This window comes from Hevea brasiliensis, chromosome 7 (genome assembly GCF_030052815.1).
Source record: "Hevea brasiliensis isolate MT/VB/25A 57/8 chromosome 7, ASM3005281v1, whole genome shotgun sequence".
NCBI classification, from domain to species: Eukaryota; Viridiplantae; Streptophyta; class Magnoliopsida; order Malpighiales; family Euphorbiaceae; genus Hevea; species Hevea brasiliensis.
Genome location: NC_079499.1, coordinates 75204637 through 75227182, shown reverse-complemented (window position 1 = coordinate 75227182; position 22546 = coordinate 75204637).

The following is a 22546-nucleotide window of genomic DNA, read 5'->3' as shown; positions in this document are numbered from 1 at the left end:
AAGGTAAATCTTATTACTAATTGGGTGGCCATGGCATGCTATGCTAGGTGTTAACCATGGTCTATGAGGTTCATAAAATGATTAGAGAAATCATTTATGGTAAGAAAGAGTTCTGATGATATTAAGAGTTGATATCATGTCTCATTGCCAATTAGTGATGAGCCTAGTAAGTCACACACATACACAAGTTATCACCTATTTAAATATGATTTAATTAATTAATTAAAGAGTTTAATTGATTAATTAAATAGATTTGGTTTGCAATTAAATTGCAAAGTCCCTAGCATGACTTGAAACCAAATCTAGATTATTGGATGTGTAGTATAAATTAAATTTATATTTAAAGTGTTTAAATATGAATTTAATTGATTAGAAATTAATTAATAGAGATTAATTAATTAATTTATATTTGATATAAATTAATTAGAAGAAGAAAATAATTATTTTGGGTTAAGAACTCAAAATTAAGACACGAGGCATTTTGGTCATTTCACGATTGTGACACGTGGCACCATGAGATGGTGACACATGGCATAACACATAAGCTTGCCAAATGTTTTTTAATCATGTAAGATGATTAAAATCAAGATTAAATATAGGTTTGACACTTGGCACAATGTGATTGGGTCACTTAAACCTAGAGCTAATCAAAAGGTGACATGTGGCTAGGGTTTAATGTGTTAACCTAGCTATTTAAGTGTGGTTATGAAAAGAAAACACAACCAGCAGCCTCTCCTCTCAATTGTCACGCCACTTTGAGCCTCTCCAGCTATTTCTCTTCATCTCTCATCAATTCAAAGAGATTAGCCATCAATCTCTTGAATTAAGAACACTAGAAATTGTTTCTAGTGTCCTGTTTACATCTCTAATCTCTTAAAAGGCTGAACTTGAATTTCTAATTAATAGAAAAGGCTTTAGAAGCTGTTCAAGGGCTGCCATAGGTGTTCTTGGTGTGGACAAGCTAGAGGGACAACATCTGGTGTCCTGAAGACGAATCTCAAAGGCGCAGACATTGCAAAGACATCAAGAGGTTAGTGTAATCGTTCTTGATTTAATCTAGGGTTCTAAAATTAATCTGATTAATTTTAAAATCTTAAATGGCAAATATAGATCCAAAAACATATTAAAAGAGTTTTAATATGTTGTTTATCATTGAAATCAAATAGATAAAAATAAATCTTGCATGCTGCATGTGACCCTAGGTGAAAAATTTTTGAATTCAATGGTATAATCTTGTGTTTTTCACGCTTCCGCTCCTTCAGGTTCTTCATTAAAGTTTGTCTACACATCACAAGGAAGAGTTTGATACCAAATTTAAGAAGTTTAAGCAAGGTTTAACAAGCTCCAACCATAAGGTAAGTTAGCATTTTTGAAGATTTCTTTGATAAACTTTGTATACATGTTATGGGTATTGGTTTTGTGAAGGAAAATTTTAAGTTTGAAGAGTATTGAGATATCCATTTTTTGGCAGCCATATAATCATGTATTGATGGAGTATTTGTACATATAATTGATGAGAATTATGTTGGTTGTGATGATTTAATAACCTAGTGAATTACTTCATATTTATATGGTGATTTTTGGCAATTGGATGGGAACTGATGAATTGTAGGACAATTTGGTGTTGAAGAAGATTTTCGGCAGCTTGGGGACACTTGAATAAATGTATGTATTCATGGAAGTGTTGGCAGAATATTGACATAGAAGGATTGATGGATATGTATATGAACTTGTTGTGTAAAGAGTATGTAAAAACTAGTAATGTTATGTGTATGTGTAATTGTGTTTGGACTTTGGGAATTAGAGTTATATTTGGTGTATTGAGGATAATTGTAATATGCCCAAAGTGATGTTATTGTAAAGTGGAATATGTTTTTGGTAATGTACCAAAACAGATTTGGTAGGGAAGTAAACATATTACAAGGTAAGTGTGTGATTGATGTGTGTTTAAGCAAGGTAACTAAGGGCAGTGTACATTTTAGCCAATAAGTTTAAATGTGTAACCTCAATTGGTATGAGACCAATTGGAGGTGGAACTAGGCACAAAATGTGCCAACTTTCATTGAGAAAACATACCAAAATTCTGCTTGCAAGGTGACCTAAGAAAATGACCAATTCGGATTATGTACAATTAGGACCTGAAAAATGACCAATTGGGCAGCAGTGAGTGTTTAGGCCATAACTCACTCAAACCAGGTCCAATTGACCTGAAGTTTTAACCATGAATAGTTAAGACCCATACCTACAAGTCTTATGAAGACACTAAAACCCAGAAATGACCAGAAGCAAGTCAAAAAGCTTGCACAAGTTCGGGTCCAAAAACTGGCCGAACCAAAGTTGACCAAATTGACCTAAAATTGACCTAATTTGATGCCATTTGACCAGCAATAGTGTAATGACCATAACTTGGTCTACTTAACTCGTATTGACCTGAAATTTTGCCCGGCGTGCAATAAGACATAGATCTACAAGTTTGTAGTTTTGACCGAAACCCGAAAACCGAGGGAACTAGGTCGTCCGGCTAGGTCAAACTAGTATCCTGGAATCCAGCAAGTTGCATTAAAATGCACTGAACAAGGAAATGACTTTGGTAAAACGTACCAACCCTAAAACCCTATCAAATGTGACATATTAATGACACTGAAACCTAATTTACCTAGAACGCATCGAGGGTCGGTATATTAGGTGATTAAGCAAATAAAGGTATTCAATGAATTGTTTATCGAACATTATCGTTAGAGACAGTTTAATTTAGTACTGAAACACTTCAAATTGTGTTTCTCAGTTAGTAAAGACTCAGGAAAAGGGAAGGAAACACTGAGTCCAAACCAGGAGACAATTATCAGAGGTTTGTGCACAACTAGTTTTTAACTGATTTTGTTTTGAATATTTCATATGATTAAATGACATATTTTTCTTATGTATTATGTTTAACAAGCATTGGATTTAATTCAATGATTATTGAAAATTGTTATAGTATGTATGAATTCAGCTTTGTGAAATGGTATTTCCACAAGTATTAAGCATTGTTATGGATTGAATAAATTATGTTTTAGAAAATTTTGATAGAACATGTTTTGAATTGTGATGGCAATTTTCATGGAAAAATGCAATTGTATGATTTGAATTGTGATGAGCATAAAACTTTATTGGATATTGAAATTGACTTTGAATCGAATTATATTGTGATTTATGCTCACTAAATGGATTGTAATATTGTTTTATATCTCACTATAGATGCTTGACTAGGTTATTACCCGTCTCTCTCATTTGTTGAGAATCGAATTATATTGTGATTTATGCTCACTAAATGGATTGTAATATTGTTTATTTCTCACTATAGATGCTTGACTAGGTTATTACCCGTCTCTCTCATTTGTTGAGCAGACAATGGAGTTAGTTGTGTTTTGATTACCATGGTACGTGCACAGGCTTAGATTTTCCTCTGATTTGAGGTTAGATCTAAGTTTATTTTATCGTTATGGCCCTTGCGGAAGATTCATTATTGTGATGGTACTGTGCACAATGATTCGACCTCCCCAACCATAGCGAGTTAGAATCTGATTCGACCTCCCCGACCATAGGGAGTTAGAATCACATCGAAGATGGCCCTATCGGATTAGTCTTGCATAGTTAGTGAGATAAAGAATGATTTTTGAGATACAACATGGTTTTGAGATAAAGATTGATTTTTGAGATACAGAATGGCTTTTGAATGGTAAGAAATTGTGATTTCAATTATGGTTTATGTATAATTGATTTTGTTGGAATTACTTAAATGGTTAGTCATGATTTGATAAATTGAATTTTGTGATCAAAGTCATTTATACAAATGATTTACATTATTGGCAACGAATATTTTGAGTTTTGAAATTTGATGAGTATTCAGATTCCCAAATTATTTACTATAAATTTTGTCAATGTATATTGTACTATGTTTTAAATTATAGTTGTGCACTCGAGTTCACCACTCAATGATAGCTTTGTATCTTTGTCGCATGTAAGAAGAGCATAGAGCGATAAGTAAATTTCCTTGAAGATATATTCAGATCACTCGGGTATATCATAGGTATACCAATGTACATAGGTTTTGATGTATGCATGTAATAATATGTATGTAAATTATTTGAGCAGTTGTATAGAAACTCTTGTAAAATATTTTGGTTTGTAATTAAATGTAAATTATTGTAAATGTAAATTTGAGATTTCATTTACTTGAATAGTTTTGTATTATATTTCTTGTATCTCAGTCTTTGAAAAATCACTGCGGATTTGAGTTGAGAAAAATGTTGGAGTTGAGATTTGCAAATACATATTGAAGTGCTTTTCTGAGTTTTCAAGAAGCTGTTTTATCCAAAATACAGAGGGCACTCTGCCAAATTTTTACATAAATTCCAAATAATTCAAATGTGTCAATTCTATCACTTCAGTTCACAAAAGTTTTTAACACCTGTAAATAGTGCTCACCACTGTGAAAGAAGCAAGAAAAGTTTTTAAAATCCCTTGTAGTGTATTTAATGGGTTATCGATGAGCGGAGTTGATAATTCATTAGGTATACTACGGGATCATGTCATGCCTTACAGAGGGTAGGGTGTGACATGTTTAAGTGGTATCGAGCACAGTTTTAAAGTGAATTTCGAACTGTGAATTTGAAATCTTTTTGTCAGAACTACAACTGCTCAAATGTTTGATACATATAGTACATTTACATCATAAATGTGAACTAATGGAGAGGAATCTCCTTGTGTGGGTTGTACAGGAATAGAAAATCCTGTGAAAAGAATGGAAGAGAAGAATGAGACAACAGAACAGTCTGTGATGGCAGAAGTACAAGTTGAGGCCCCAACTCCACAAAGTGTCGAAGGCCCGACTGTACCAGTTTTACCGGTACAAATTACTGCACAAGTGGCCCAATAAATGGCCACTTTCTTTCAACAAATGGCTGATAATCTGTCAGCCCAGGCCCAAGTACAGACCCAACCCCCACACGGGCAGTGTGAAATGGAAAAGAGGGAGAAACCTATGGGTCAGAGCTCGAACAGTAATTTGAGAAAGAGAAAAGAAATTGAGGATCCCCGAGCTCAGGGATACGATAGAGGTGGATCATTAAGACAGAGACCACCAAGGTCCAGTCGTCGAACAACTAGAAGTTCCAACCCTTCCCGCCAATGTGAAACTTGTGGAAGATATCATGGAGGTATTTGTCGTAAGGCCTCTGGAGCCTGCTACAATTGTGGAAAACTTGGACACTTTGCTAAAGATTGCACTAAACCACCTCAATCTACTCTCCAGATTTCACAGACCGTCAGTCAGAGTCAAGATAGAAATAGAGTCGGTACTCCTCACCACTATAACACAATGAAGCAACCCGAATATAGTAGCGCACCAGTCGGAGAGTCCACTATGCGCCAAGTAAAAGGAGCAGAAACTTGGATGTAGTCTGGTAAGTTCTTAATTTTTGAAAGAAACAATTAGTTATTATTTGATCCCAGACTACTTAGTTGTGTGTTAGTGTCGAACTATAGGTTACATTGTTATTCCTTTACATGGAAATGAATTTTGATGTATTAGTGACTAGTCCTTTAGGATAATAACTACAATAACAAGTATGGTTGACATTAATTTTGGAAGAATTGTTAGCTAAAAGTATTTTCTAACATACCGTAAATTATAAAGCTAATTGGCGAGCCTACTTAATGTAAGGCAAGAGGACCTAAAAGTAAGTTACAGTAATAGAATTACTCTAGATGAGGGCAAAGATGTTACTGTTAGTAATTGTCAAAGGAAATTGTAATCAGAATCGGTTTGGGATATTAGTGGATTCGAGAAGGATAAGATGTTAGAAAACCTAGCCCATGAGGTTATAACGTAGTGACTATATAATGTTCTCAATGTTTGTATTGTAAGCTGCAGATTACAGTACCGACACGAGATTATTGTGTAGAGCTACGTGCTTCCTCGTGGTACAATAAATTAAGAATATTTGTAAGTAATCTATAAATTGATACAGTTATACCCGAATAGAGTACTATTACTAGAAATAAATGTGAAAATTTTAGTCAGAAATTTAAAACTTCAGAACTAGCCTGTCGAAAGACTACACTTGTAAGGTAGCTGGAGTCAGTAACTCGGTTACAATAATGTGAACTACCGATTACCACGAATTGCTATAAGCTTAGAGATATCGATTACAACGTATCATCCTCGAATGGATGGACAATTGAAACAAGTAATTCAGTAAATTCGAAACTCATTGAGTTCCTATAAATAATGAAATGAAATGATAAAAATAACTCAGAAATGTGATAAGCCCTCAAGAATATATCGAGAACTTGTGTCATTGAATCCGAGAGGAGATGGGACAGATACATCCCACTAACAGAATTTGTATACATTAATAAGTGTCAAGCTAGCATACAAGTGGCACCCTATGAAACATTGTAAGGAAACAGATAACTATGGATTTTGTGATGAGATTTCTGAGGACACAGAATAGTCATGATGCAGTATAGGTTATAGTTGATAGACTAACCAAGTCTAATCACTTTTTGCCAGTCCGGATGGACTATAGCCTGGAAAGATTGGCCAGATTCTACATAAATGAAATTGTAAAACTGCAAGGAGTGCCAGTATCAATTGTATCTGACAGAGATCTTAGGTTCACTTCTAGATTCTAGGGTAGTCTTCAGAGAGCCCTAGGAACTAGATTGAACTTCAGCACAGCATTTCACCCATAGACAGATGGCCAGTCTGAGAGGGTTATTCAGATATTGGAGGATATGCTACGGGCTTGTGTGATTGAATTTGAAGGTAGTTGGGATACACACTTGCCTTTGATTGAGTTTGCTTATAACAACAGCTACCAATCAAGCATTGGGATGCCTCCATATGAAGCTTTGTATGGTAGAAAGTGCATAACTCCCCTATGTTGGGATGAGGTAGGTGAAAGGAAGATGATTGGGCCAGAAATTGTTCGTGAGCGGAGGAAAAGATCAGATTGATTAGAGATAGACTCAAGGCTGCATCAGACCGTCAGAAGTCCTATGTTCATCTGAAGAGAAGAGATATTAAATATGCAGTGGGTGATAAAGTATTCCTCAAAGTTTCTCCTTGGAAGAGGATTATGAGACTTGGCAGAAAGGGGAAACTGAGTCCTCGTTTCATCGGACCATATGAGATTCTGGAAAGAGTGGGTCCTTTGGCATATCGGTTGGCATTACCTCCAGAGCTAGCAAGGATACACAGTGTCTTCCATGTGTCTATGTTAAGGAGGTACAGATCAGACCCATCTCATGTATTATCAGTTGAAGAGATTGAGGTAAATCCAGACCTCTCATATGAGGAAGAACCCATAAAAATTCTGGCATATGAGGTGAAGCAGTTGAGAAACAAACAGATACACCTGGTTAAAGTGTTGTGGAACCATCATTCAGGCCAGGAAGCTACTTGGGAACGTGAAGAGGATATGAGGAGACAGCACCCACAGCTGTTCAGAGACTAATGCTAGGTAAAATTTCGAGACGAAATTTATTTTAAGGGGGAGAGAGTTGTAACACCCCAAAGTTCGGTAGTGCGTTCTACTGCTCCGGTGACCAGTGTTGTCCAGACAGCTAGGATGCCTAGAACTACACTTTGACATGAGGGAGGAGACATAAAATAATGAAATACAAGAAAAGAAAATACAAGAAAAACAAAGGAAAAATAATAGCAAAGAAAGGTAATCAAGTTAAGCAGTAGGAAACCTAACGATGGGTGATCAGCACTAGGAAAGTCACGGCGTGGACCGTTGACTAGCTACAGACAATGGGGAACCCTGGAAAACATTTTTAGGACTTAAATAGACCCTTATTGAAGAATAAATATTATTAGAAAGATCAAAGAAAAATTAAATAATTAGTACAAAGAAAAGTGAGAAATCGAAAAACAGACAAAACCCGATATTACCGAAAAATCGGGAATGCAACCCGAACAGGGGCATTATGGTCATTTGACATCCCGAATTGTCTTTTGACCTAAATTTCCATTAAAAATAAATAATATTACACTTAGAAAATAAAATGAAAAATTAGTTTAGTGGTACCTAAAGTAAATAGCCAAAATGGAGTGAAAAATGTGTAAATAAAACATGTAAGCTTATTATATAGTTAAAATTGAGTGAGTGGGCCACTAAAGGAATATAATAAACACATAATGGGGCAGGTGTAAGTCCACTATATCCAGCAGAATGTTCATCTTCCCCACTCCCTTAACTTAGACGAATTGAAGAAGAAAAATCCTCCATGGCCATTTTTCAATCAAGCTCCATGCACTCCTCCATTTCAACTCCAATCACCTAGGGTTCTTCATTAAAGTTTGTCTACACATCACAAGGAAGAGTTTGATACCAAATTTAAGAAGTTTAAGCAAGGTTTAACAAGCTCCAACCATAAGGTAAGTTAGCATTTTTGAAGATTTCTTTGATAAACTTTGTATACATGTTATGGGTGTTGGTTTTGTGAAGGAAATTTTTAAGTTTGAAGAGTATTGAGATATCCATTTTTCGGCAGCCATATAATCATGTATTGATGGAGTATTTGTACATATAATTGATGAGAATTATGTTGGTTATGATGATTTAATAACCTAGTGAATTACTTCATATTTATATGGTGATTTTTGGCACTTGGATGGGAATTGATGAATTGTAGGACAATTTGGTGTTGAAGAAGATTTTCAGCAGCTTGGGGACACTTGAATAAATGTATGTATTCATGGAAGTGTTGGCAGAATATTGACATAGAAGGATTGATGGATATGTATATGAACTTGTTGTGTAAAGAGTATGTAAAAACTAGTAATGTTATGTGTATGTGTAATTGTGTTTGGACTTTGGGAATTAGAGTTATATTTGGTGTATTGAGGATAATTGTAATCTGCCCAAAGTGATGTTAATGTAAAGTGGAATATGTTTTTGGTAATGTACCAAAACATATTTGGTAGGGAAGTAAAAATATTACAAGGTAAGTGTGTGATTGATGTGTGTTTAAGCAAGGTAACTAAGGGCAGTGTACATTTTAGCCAATAAGTTTAAATGTGTAACCTCAATTGGTATGAGACCAATTGGAGGTGGAACTAGGCACAAAATGTGCCAACTTTCATTGAGAAAACATACCAAAATTCTGCTTGCAAGGTGACCTAAGAAAATGACCAATTCGGATTAGGTACAATTAGGACCTGAAAAATGACCAATTGGGCAGCAGTGAGTGTTTAGGCCATAACTCACTCAAACTAGGTCCAATTGACCTGACATTTTAACCATGAATAGTTAAGACCCATACCTACAAGTCTTATGAAGACACCAAAACCCAGAAATGACCAGAAGCAAGTCAAAAAGCTTGCACAAGTTCGGGTCCAAAAACTGGCTGAACCAAAGTTGACCAAATTGACCTAAAATTGACCTAATTTGATGCCATTTGACCAGCAATAGTGTAATGACCATAACTTGGTCTACGTAACTCGGATTGACCTGAAATTTTGCCCCGCGTGCAATAAGACATAGATCTACAAGTTTGTAGTTTTGACTGAAACCCGAAAACCGAGGGAACTAGGTCGTACGGCTAGGTCAAACTAGTATCCCGGAATCCAGCAAGTTGCATTAAAATGCACTGAACAAGGAAATGACTTTGGTAAAACGTACCAACCCTAAAACCCTATCGAATGTGACATATTAATGACACTGAAACCTAATTTACCTAGAACACATCGAGGGTCAGTATATTAGGTGATTAAGCAAATAAAGGTATTCAATGAATTATTTATCGAACATTATCGTTACAGACAGTTTAATTTAGTACTGAAACACTTCAAATTGTGTTTCTCAGTTAGTAAAGACTCAGGAAAAGGGAAGGAAACACTGAGTCCAGACCAGGAGACAATTATCAGAGGTTTGTGCACAACTAGTTTTTAACTGATTTTGTTTTGAATATTTCATATGATTAAATGACATATTTTTCTTATGTATTATGTTTAACAAGCATTGGATTTAATTCAATGATTATTGAAAATTGTTATAGTATGTATGAATTCAGCTTTGTGAAATGGTATTTCCACAAGTATTAAGCATTGTTATGGATTGAATAAATTATGTTTTAGAAAATTTTGATAGAACATGTTTTGAATTGTGATGGCAATTTTCATGGAAAAATGCAATTGTATGATTTGAATTGTGATGAGCATAAAACTTTATTGGATATTGAAATTGACTTTGAATCGAATTATATTGTGATTTATGCTCACTAAATGGATTGTAATATTGTTTTATATCTCACTATAGATGCTTGACTAGGTTATTACCCGTCTCTCTCATTTGTTGAGAAGACAATGGAGTTAGTTGTGTTTTGATTACCATGGTACGTGCACAGGCTTAGATTTTCCTCTGATTTGAGGTTAGATCTAAGTTTATTTTATCTTTATGGCCCTTGCGGAAGATTCATTATTGTGATGGTACTGTGCATAATGATTCGACCTCCCCGACCATAGCGAGTTAGAATCTGATTCGACCTCCCCGACCATAGGGAGTTAGAATCACATCGAAGATGGCCCTATCGGATTAGTCTTGCATAGTTAGTGAGATAAAGAATGATTTTTGAGATACAACATGGTTTTGAGATAAAGATTGATTTTTGAGATACAGAATGGCTTTTGAATGGTAAGAAATTGTGATTTCAATTATGGTTTATGTATAATTGATTTTGTTGGAATTACTTAAATGGTTAGTCATGATTTGATAAATTGAATTTTGTGATCAAAGTCTTTTATACAAATGATTTACATTATTGGCAACGAATATTTTGAGTTTTGAAATTTGATGAGTATTCAGATTCCCAAATTATTTACTGTAAATTTTGTCAATGTATATTGTACTATGTTTTAAATTATAGTTGTGCACCACTGAGTTCACCACTCAGCGATAGCTTTGTATCTTTATCGCAGTAAGAAACATAGAGCAGTAAGTAAATTTCCTTGAAGATATATTCAGATCAGCTCCAGGTATATCATAGGTATACCAATGTACATAGGTTTTGATGTATGCATGTAATAATATGTATGTAAATTATTTGAGCAGTTGTATAGAAACTCTTGTAAAATATTTTGGTTTGTAATTAAATGTAAATTATTGTAAATGTAAATTTGAGATTTCATTTACTTGAATAGTTTTGTATTATATTTCTTGTATCTCAGTCTTTGAAAAATCACTGCGGATTTGAGTTGAGAAAAATGTTGGAGTTGAGATTTGCAAATACATATTGAAGTGCTTTTTTACAGGTTTTCTGAAGAACTGTTTTATCCAAAATACAGAGGGCACTCTGCCAAAATTTTTACAGAAATTCCAAATAATTCAAATGTGTCAATTCTATCACTTCAGTTCACAAAAGTTTTTAACACCTGTAAATAGTGCTCACCACTGTGAAAGAAGTAAGAAAAGTTTTTAAAATCCCTTGTAGTGTATTTAATGGGTTATCAGTAGACGGAGTTGATAATTCATTAGGTATACTACGGGATCATGTCATGCCTTACAGAGGGGTAGGGTGTGACACAAAATGACCAAATGAACAGTGTTCATTCATTTGGTCATAACTCAGTGTAGAAAGGTCCAATTAACTTGAAATTTACATCAATGGAAAGCTGAGGCAATTTAGAACAACTTTCATGTAGAACACAAACTCAAATTGTAACACCACTCACTCGTCTATAGTGTAGCCAAGTAAGGCGTCCCACACGGCGTGTCGAAGCACCTAGTCTGTGATTATCTTATTTTCTGAATACCCAATTTGATTTAGGAAACTGTTGTGTGAAAGTTATATCATGATTGTTTATTATTTCATGTTTTGATAAAACTGAGTGTTGTAAAATTTTTAACAAAAATCTAGCAAAGTGTCGTCTATAAATTGAACAAACAGTCCTTCTGCACTTGTTAAAAATAGTTTCAATATAGTATTCTCAAAATCACAATTTCATTCACTGTCTCAAATTCTCAGTAAAGTCAATAGACTTTCACAGTCATTAAACAGTTCCTTAATACAATCCATAATAATTCAAATATATCCAGAAAATCTCCATGTTATTTAATATGTGCAAAATATTACAAACTTTAGAGCTTTCATGATATTACAAAATAAAGGCCGAATTTCAAAATACAACAGAAGTATAAAATACAAGATATCCTAAGTCCTACCATGTATACATTGCAGTTCAGATGACTCTGGACTCCTATGCAGTCTGATGTCTCACCTGATCGTAGGTCTGCTAAGCTATTTTGCTTAGTGGTGCCAATTTTAAAGAGAAATAAACTAAAATAAAATAAATTAATTGTTTATGAATTTCGATGCCTATTGTCTTTGCAGACTAATTCTTCAGAAATATTTAATAAGATTGTTCATCTAAAGCTTTTCATGCTTTTATTGAGCATATTTTATTTATACTTAATTTAGTTGTACTGCATATCAATACAGTTAGTTTAATGGTTTGAATTTAATAACACTTTAATTAACTGCTCGTGTAGCCTATACACTGACCAGACTGGATAAACAGATATACTAGCACTAGGTACCTAGTACCTCGGGCCGTCACACCATCGGTCACAAAGTATCTCCCGGTGTGCAAATGGTATGGCTAAAAAGCCATATAATCAATCAGGTAATAAGTCGAGTATAATAATAAAATCCACATAGCCATAGGCTATTAAAATCACAGTGCGGCACAACAAGCCGTATAAACACAATATGGCGTAAAGCCATTTACAGAATAGCTGTCAGAATCCTATTGGCATGCCAACCTATCCAAGCTAGTCAATTAGGAAAACTAAGGCATATTACAAATTGATTGTTTAATTCTTTATTTTTAGGGTGTACTAGTTATTATGCAATTCACAAGTCAATGCAAATATTGACCTTTTTAGACATCAGGGATAAGTTGATTCTAGTATCAACATGTCACAATTTGCATTTCAATATGGTACCAATATAGTGCAATTTACAATTGATAAGTGCATAATTTATTAATTTTACTCCCATCATATTTATTGTTTTTAGTGTGTTTTTATGTTTAATTCAGTTGGTCAAAATATATTTATCATTTAGGCATTTTTTTAGATAGTTGTGAAATAATTGTGTTAAATAGAGAAATTTTTAGCATTTGACCTTTGCTGTATTTTTCAGGTGTTTCTATTGTTGTGGGTCTCAAAATTGAGTGTTGTTTAATCCATTGAAAAGCTAAGGTAGAGCACTTCAAATGATAAAGAGGGACCAAAGCCCAAATCAGTCTCCAAGGTTGACAAAATGAGTTATTGATCTATTACAAAAGCTTAGACTCGATGGGCCACAACCAGTTTCAGTATTTATTTTGTATTTGGAGTTTTAGACATCCAAATGAAGCAAAGCCAAGCCCAATTGAACCTTAAGAGCCACATCTACAACTTCTATGAAGGGCTTGTAACACCCCTAAGTTCGGTAGTGCGTTCTACTGTTCCAGTGACCAGTGTTGTCCGAACAGCTAGGATGCCTAGAACTACACTTAGATATGAATAAGGAGACATAAAATAATGAAATACAAGAAAAGAAAATACAAGAAAAACAAAGAAAAAATAATAGCAAAGAAATGTAACCAAGTTATGCGAGCCGAGAACCCTAGCGATGGGTGACTGCAATGGGAAATTGTGGCGTGGACCGTTGACTAGCCCTGGACCGCAGGGAACCCTGAAAAATATTTTTAGGACTTAAATAGACCCCTATTGAAATATAAATACCATTAGAAATATTAAATAAAAATTAAATAATTAGTACAGAGAAAAGTGAGAAATCGAAAAACGGACAAAACCCGGTATTACCGAAAAATCAGGAATGCAACCCGGACAGGGGCATTGTGGTCATTTGACACCACAAGTTGTCTTTTGACCTAAATGTCCATTAAAAATACATGATATTACACTTGGGAAATATAATGAAAAATTGAATTAGTGGTACCTAATGTAAATAGCAAAAATGGGGTATAAATGGAGTAATTAACACTTTAAAACATATTAAATCATTAAACTATGGTGAGTGGAGCACTATGGGATTAAACAATCCTTAAGTGGGCAGATGTAAACCCACTCACACTTCATCTTCTTCATTCATCCCTTCCATGCCGTAATCAAACCTTAAAAATCCACCATTGCCGAATTGCTTGAAGCTTCCTAATCTCCTCCATTTCCACCTCCAAACACCAAAGTCACTTCACTAATTTTGATCTCCACCTCACAAGGAAGAAGTAGATACTAAATTCAAGGGAGTTTGGTGAAGATTTAACAAGCCTCATCAATAGGTAAGTTTGTGATTTTTATTATTGTTTTATTAAAGTTTGTAAGGATGTTATGAGTATTTGATTTATGGAGAGATTTTTGAGGTTTGATGTTTAAAGGGGGATGTGTACTTTTGGCAGCCATGGAAACTCCTTGAAGACAGTTTATTTTTGCTTGTAAATGGTAGATTAAAGGGTTGATTAAATGTTTATGTGTGTAGGAAATTATTTGGGTGATGTATACTTAGTATATGTGAATGTGTATTTGAAATTTGAAGCTTGGAAATTAATGGATGTAATGCATGAATCGGCAGCCTAGTTTAGTGAACCATAAGGATGTTATTTCATGTTTGGATTATGGAATATTAATGTTGAATTGTGATAGTTGTTATGGCAGCTTGGGTATATGTGTGATGGTGTGAGGTTGGACATGTAAATGAGCATGAATAGGTGATTAAATTATTGTAATTGAGTTTGACAAATTCTGCACTTTATGGTGTATGTTGAGTGTGATTATAAGCTGCCAAAATGATCAACAATATGTGGTAAAATATGTTTAGATTATGGTACAAACCAAAGTTGACATGAATGTGGAGTTTGGTAATGCTAAAAGTGACCTTTGATGAGAAATGAAGGAAATGCAATACGGCAGTTAGGTTTTGGGCTTAGAACCTTAAGTGTGTGGCTCTAATTGGTATGAGACCAATTGGAGGTGAAACTAGGCACAAAATGTGCGAACTTTCATTAAGGAAGCTTGCCAAAATTCTGCTTGTAAGGTAACTTGAAAAATGACCAAATCGGGATTAGTGCAATTACGGCCTGAAAATTGACCATTTGGGTAGCAGTTAGTGTTTAGGCCATAACTCACTCAAAACAGGTCCAATTGACCTGAACTTTTGAACATGAATAGTTAAGACCTATATCTACAAGTCTTATGAAGACACCAAAGCCCAGAAATGACCATAAGCAAGTCAAAAAGCTTGCACAAGTTTGGGTCCAAAAACTGGCCGAACCTAAAATGACCTAAAGTGACCAATCTTGATGCATTTTGACCAGCAATAGTAAAATGACCATAACTTCGTCTACACAACTCAGAATGACCTGAAATTTTGCCCCGCGTGCAATAAGACATAGATCTACAAGTTTGTAGTTTTGACCGAAACTCGAAAACAGAGGGAACTAGGTCGTCCGATTAGGTCAAACTAGTATCCCGGAATCCAACTAATTGCAAGAAAATGCAATATACATGGAAATGAATTTGGTAACATGTACCAACCCTAAAAGACTATTGAATGTGACATATTAGTAACATTAAAACCTAATTTACCTATAACGCATTGAGGGTCAACATATTAGGTTGACTAAGCAAATAATAGAATTCAGTGAATTAATTATCAAGCATTATCGTTAGAGACAATTTAAATGAGTACTTAAACACTTCAAATTGTGTTTCTCAGTTAGCAAAGACTCAGGGAAAGGAAAGGAAACACTGAGTCAAGGCTAGGAGACAGTTATCAGAGGTTTGTGCACAACAGTTATTTCTTTTGAATTTTTCAATTGAAATAAATTATGACTATTTGTATATTATTGTTTTCAATTATGGAAATCTGTTTGAATGGATACTTATTGCTTGAAAAGCATTGTAAATGGTTTGAAACTGTGAAAAATTGTTTGAATGATATTTGATGGATACTTATTGATTGAAAAGCATTGTAAAAGGTTTGAAACCACAGCTATCATGTATATTGATTGTATTCCTTGCTAGCTTATCTAGTGGGACGAATTGAATTCCCTATGTGGCTAAAGTGTTGAGGTGTGTGCCTGTTGAGGACGAATAGAATGAGTACTCATATTTTTGCTAGCTAGCTATGTTATTCCTCATTAGTCATCGACTTTTGGGACGAATTGAATACCTCATTAGCCATCTGCTTTTGGGACAAATTGAATTGTGAAAGATGATTAAGCTCTGTGTGATTTATTGATATGTATTGTGAGATTGTGAAATGGAGTTTAAATTCTTATTGACATTCACTGTCTTTTGAATTTAACTATGTTTTGATTATTGAGATTTATTGTGATATTGTGAAATGGAATTTAAATTCTTTATGACATTCATTGTCTTGAATTTAAATATGATTTTAAGTATCCACTATTTATTTAACTTATGATTTGTGATTTAAAGTTGTATTTGGTTAATGTTGTGCACCACTGAGACATTGTCTCAGCGATAGCTTTTCATTGCTGTCGCAGGTAGACAGATGGATAGGGCAGCAGACTAGGCTGCTAGTACATTCAGCGAGAGATCACCGGGTATATTGAGTATACCACATTTTGCATTTTGTACTGTAATGTATGTTCACTGTATGTATATATTGTTCTTGGTTTTGAGCAGTTGTAAACTAAAATGGTACATTGAAATGTAAAATAAATTATGAGTTATTTTGGCTTGTAAAATTTGTACTGTATTTCTTTTATTTCAGCCTTTGAAAAATTATTGTGGATTTGAGTTGAGAAATATCTTGTGTTGATTAACCGTTGGAGTTCAGATTTAGAAATATATTGAAGTGCTTTTTATAGGTTTTCTGAAGAACTGTTTTATTCAAAATACAAAAGGGCACTCCGCCAAAAATTTTACAAAAAAATTACCAATAATTCAAATGTGTTAGCCATTTCACTTCAGTTCAAAAAAGTTTTTAACACCTGTAAATATTGCTCACCACTGTAAAAAGAAGTAAGAAAAGTTTTAAAATCCCTTGTAGTGTATTTAATGGGTTATGTAACACCCTCCCTGTAGCAATTCCGTACATTCTACTGTTCCGGTGACCAGTGTCGGACTGGACAGCTAAAACATTCGAAAAAAATATTTAAACTAAAGGGAGGAACCATAATTAACTCAAATATTAATGTGAAAAATTTATGAAAAATTTTAGAAATAAAATACAACCAAGTTAAATGAGCCGGTGCCCTAGCGATGGGTAACCTAGTGAGAAGTTACGGTTCTCGCAACTAGGAGCCCTAGACCCGGGGAAAAATTCATAAAATAATTTTTGGGACTCCAGAGAAGGGTCATTGAGGTTCATATGGCATTAGAATGCCAAGAAAATATTTAGAAAAATTTTTCAATCGGTACAGACAATTTTGACCCGTTAAGCCAAACGGAGGGCATTTTGGTCATTTCGCCTTCAGAGACGATTTTTGACCGACTTGTCCAGTTAAGTAAATAATTATCATGATCTAAAATGTGAATAAATATTGCTAAAATTTGAATTAAAAATGAGTTGAAAGAAAAGAAAAAGAAAAATGAAAGAAAACATAATAATTACATCATGCTTGAGTTAGCATGATGCAATTAAAATGTTCCTAACCAATCAAATTTCAACAAGTTATTAAACACCACTTAAAAGAGGATAAAATGAAGAAAATAACTAAAAACTTATCATCCATCTTCTCCCATCAAAACCAGCCGCACCACCATAGCCATGGAAGCCTCCATTTCTTTTTTTTCCTTCTAGTTTGAATTTCTCTCTATTCTTACCCCAAAACCCTTAGGTCCCTTCACTAAAATTTGTCACCCAACCTTGCTAGAGTGTTTGGCAGCCAAGAAAACAAAAGTAAGTGAAGAATTAATAAGAGAAAATTCTGCCCTACTAAGATTAGTGCTTATTTATGCATATTTCTCTCTTTATTCCATGTTAGGGACTTAAAATGAGTATGAAATTGTAAATTAAATGGAATAAAACTTATGTGTATGTACACCATGGAATTTGGCAGCCCTAAGGAAGGGATAATGTTGATGGTTTTGATGGATTTAAAATGGCTTAGAAATGGTGTTGATGTGTAGACATAAATTTGAAATGGATTAGTATGCCTAATTGACATGTGTTGTGTGAACCTTGAATTTGAGCTAGGGTTTTGGATAGAAATTTGGGCTTTGCTTATGTAATGGTGAATGAACATTCTAATAGTAAATTAGTGACCATTTGAGGTAAATTGTCCATAACTTGGAGTGAATTATAGCATTAAAAAACTGATTTGGTATGCTGCCTAGTGAGAGCAGCAGGTTTGGATGTAAGTCCAGACTGTTTGGACATCCATAACTTGGGCTGTGTAGGTTCAATTGGTGTTTGGCCAATTGGACATGAAACTATACACATAATGGCACAACTTTGGTGAAGAAACCATGCCCAAAAGACCAAAGCAAGTGGACAAAAAACTTGCCCCAATCCGGATGTCCTGCAATCTGTCTCTGCAGAATGACAAAATATGACTGTTCATTTGGCCATAACTCAGTGTATAATGGCCCAATTGACCTGAAATTTTACCAACAACAAGCTAAGATATAGACCAACAATTTTCATGAAGAAACCCACCCCAAATTATGACCAGAACCTATCCAACAAGGCAGTTGCGATCCTTTATTCCTTTGCTGTAGATATATGGTCAGTCCAGAAAAATTCCAATCCGGCCAGTTATGGTTTTTGGAGCATAACTTGAGCTACAAAACTCCAAATGGAGTGATTCAAAAAAATAAATTCAACTAGACAAAATAAGGAACAACTTTCATGTTTATCATTTTCCCAAATTCCCACTGCAACAGTAACTAATGGAATAGTAACGATTGGGTATGAAAACTGAAAATTCTGCTCCATTAATTTTAAGCTTAGAAATGGTATTGTTAACCAATACCAACAAATTTTGAATGCAAAATGTGGTATGTTGGGAGTGTTAAAACCAATGTACCTATTTTCTATGCAAAAGTCAACATTTTTGTTGACTAATGAAGGGAATAGTAACACAAAAACTTGAAATTAAAAAATTGTAAAATTCAAAAGTATCAAATGCCCTAGTATACCTAACGAGATTGGTTTGGATAGTTTGGCATGCCAATAGGGTTCAGTTAGCAGTACTGCACATGGCATTATGCCATTCTGTGATTTCATGGCTTTTAGCCATTCTGACATTATGTTGATACTTGGCCTTGTGCCTAATGTTATTCCAGCTTATTACCTATTCTGTTGCACATCGGGAGACATATATGTGACCGATGGTGTGACGGCCCGAGGTACTTGATACCCAGTGCCAGTTTACCCGTTTATCCAGTCCAGTCGTCCAGTATAGGTTACTTGGGCAACCAAAAATGAAAGTGGATAAATGTAATGAAATAATGAATATAACCAGTACAAGATAAGTACGACTACAAATACTCAAAGAAAATTTATTTACAATGAGACATTAATACATTCACTACATATTTATTTTCTATTATTTCTTTTTATTATATTATTGGCACCACTAAGCATTATTGCTTAGCGCGTTGCTTTTGCCACGCGTAGGTTCTGGAGATCCTGACCGAGAGCCCGGTAGACCACAGACTGGGTGAGACCTCCTGCAGCTCTGCATAGTGTCCGTGTCACCTCACCATCCTCAGTGCATTGGTAGGACACTAGGTTTCATTTTGGTATTTTGTAACTAACTTTTATTTTCTTTTGTGCAAATGAAACTTATGTAATGTATTTTGATGTTCATGTAAATAATGAAAATTGTGATTATGAATGGAAAATTTGAGTATTTACTTATTGCTTATATATGAGTACCATGAGAAATGAATGATTGAGAAATGGAGATGTTGTTGACAATAAAAATTATATTGAGATTTGGATATTGGGGTTTGAGAATGATTGAATATGATTATTGGAAGTGTTTTTCACAGGTTCCGAGAAACTGTTTTCTCCTTTTTTAGCCGGTACTCTGCCGGATTTTCTATAAAATTTTCGGAACCTCAAATAAATTATAATTTCAATAAATGACTTAAATGAATTATATTTCACAAGTTATATTCAAAACTATCTTAAAAATTAATTAAGTAAGAATAAAAATAATTAAGATAAAATGGAGTGTTCCGGTACACCGTGTGACATAGCTTACTCGGATATACTGTAGACGGGTAAGGGGTGTCACAGGTTATCAGTAGACGAAGGTGGTAATTCATTAGGTATACTACGGGATCATGTTATGCCTTACAGAGGGGTAAGTTTGAGTTTTTGATTGTTGCTTTGTTAAAGCTTGTAAGGATGTTATGGGTGTTTGATTTATGAAGAAATTTTTGAGGTTTGATATTGAATGTGAATGTGTACTTTTGGCAGCCATAGAAACACCTTGCAGGCAGTTTATTTGTGCTTGTAAATGGTGAATTAAATGATTGATTAAGTGTATATTGTGTAGGAAATTGTTTGGGTGATGTATACTTAGTATATGTAAATGTGAAATGAAATTTAAAGCTTGGAAATTAATGGAATGTAAATGTACCATTGTGGCAGTTTGTTAACTCTTGAAGAATACTGGAATTCATGCTTGGTTTATGGAATAATGATGTAAAAATGTGTTGGTTGTTATGGCAGTTTGAGTGCATGTATGATGGTGTGAAGTTGGACATGTAAATGAACATGAATTGGTGATTGAATTGTTGTAAATTGAGTTGGACAAATTCTGCACTTGTTGGTGCACATTGAATGTAATTGTAAGCTGCCAAAATGACCTATAATATGTTGTAAATTATGTTTAGGTTGTGGTACAACCAGAATTGGTTTGAATGTTAAGTTTGGTGAGTATTAAAAGTGATGCTTGATGTGTATGCAAGAATTGCAATAAGGCAGTTTGAGTTTTAGGCCTAGAACATTAATTGTGTGGCTCCAATTTGTATGAGACCAATTGGAGGTGAAACTAGGCACAAAATGTGCCAACTTTCATGAAGAAAGCTTGCCAAAATTTTACTTGCAAGGTAGCTTGAAAAATGACCAAATCCGGATTAAGTGCAAATAAGGCCTGAAAATTGACCATTTGGGCAGCAGTTAGTGTTTAGGCCATAACTCACTCAAAACAGGTCCAATTGACCTTAAATTTTAACCATGAATAGTTAAGACCCATATCTACAAGTCTTATGAAGACACCAAAGCCCAGAAATGACCATAATCAAGTCAAACAGCTTGCACAAATTCGGGTCCAAAAACTGGCCGAACCTAAAATGACCTAAAGTGACCAATTTTGATGCAATTTGACCAGCAATAGGAAAATGACCATAACTTGGTCTACCTAACTCAGAATGACCTGAAATTTTGCCCCACGTTCCATAAGACATAGATCTACAAGTTTGTAGTTTTGACTGAAACCCGAAAACCGAGGAAACTAGGTCGTCCGGCTAGGTCAAACTAGTATCCCGGAATCCAGCAAATTGCAAGAAAATGCAGTATACACGGAAATGAACTTGGTAACATGTACCAACCCTAAAATACTATCGAATGTGACATATTAATAACACTAAAACCTAATTTACCTAGAATGCACCGAGAGTCGATATATTAGGTTGATTAAGCAAATAATAGCATTCAGTGAATTACTTATCAAATATTATCGTTAGAGACAGTTTAATTAAGTACTGAAACACTTCAAATTGTGTTTCTTAGTTAGCAAAGACTCAGGGAAAGGGAAGGAAACACTGAGTCAAGACCAGGAGACAGTTATCAGAGGTTTGTGCACAACAGCTATTTCTTTTGAATTATTTTCAATTGAAATAAATTATGACTATTTGTATATTGTTGTTTTGAATTGTGAAACTGTGAAAAATTGTTTGGATGATATTTGATGGATATTTATTGCTTGAAAAGCATTGTAAATGGTTTGAAACTATGAAAAATTGTTTGAATGATATTGATGGATACTTATTGATTGAAAAGCATTGGAAATGATTTGAAACCACAGCAATCATGTATATTGATTGTATTCCTCGCTAGCTTGTCTAGTGGGATGAATTGAATTCCCTCTCTGGCTGAAGTGTTGAGGTGTGTGCCTGTTGAGGACGAATCGAATGAGTACTCATATTTTTGCTAGCTAACTATGTTATTCCTCATTAGTCATCGACTTTTGGGACAAATTGAACTTTGGAACATGATTAAGCTGTGTATGATTTATTGATTTGTATTATGAGATTGTGAAATGGAGTTAAATTCTTATTGACATTCCTTGTCTTTTGAATTTAATCATGATTTGATTTATTGAAATTATTGTGATATTGAGAAATGGAGTTTAAATTCTTGTTGACATTTACTGTCTTGAATTTAACTATGGTTTTAAGTATCCACTATTTATATAACTTGTAATTTGTGATTTAAAGTTGTATTTGGTTAATGTTGTGCACCACTGAGACATTGTCTCAGCGATAGCTTTTCATTGTCA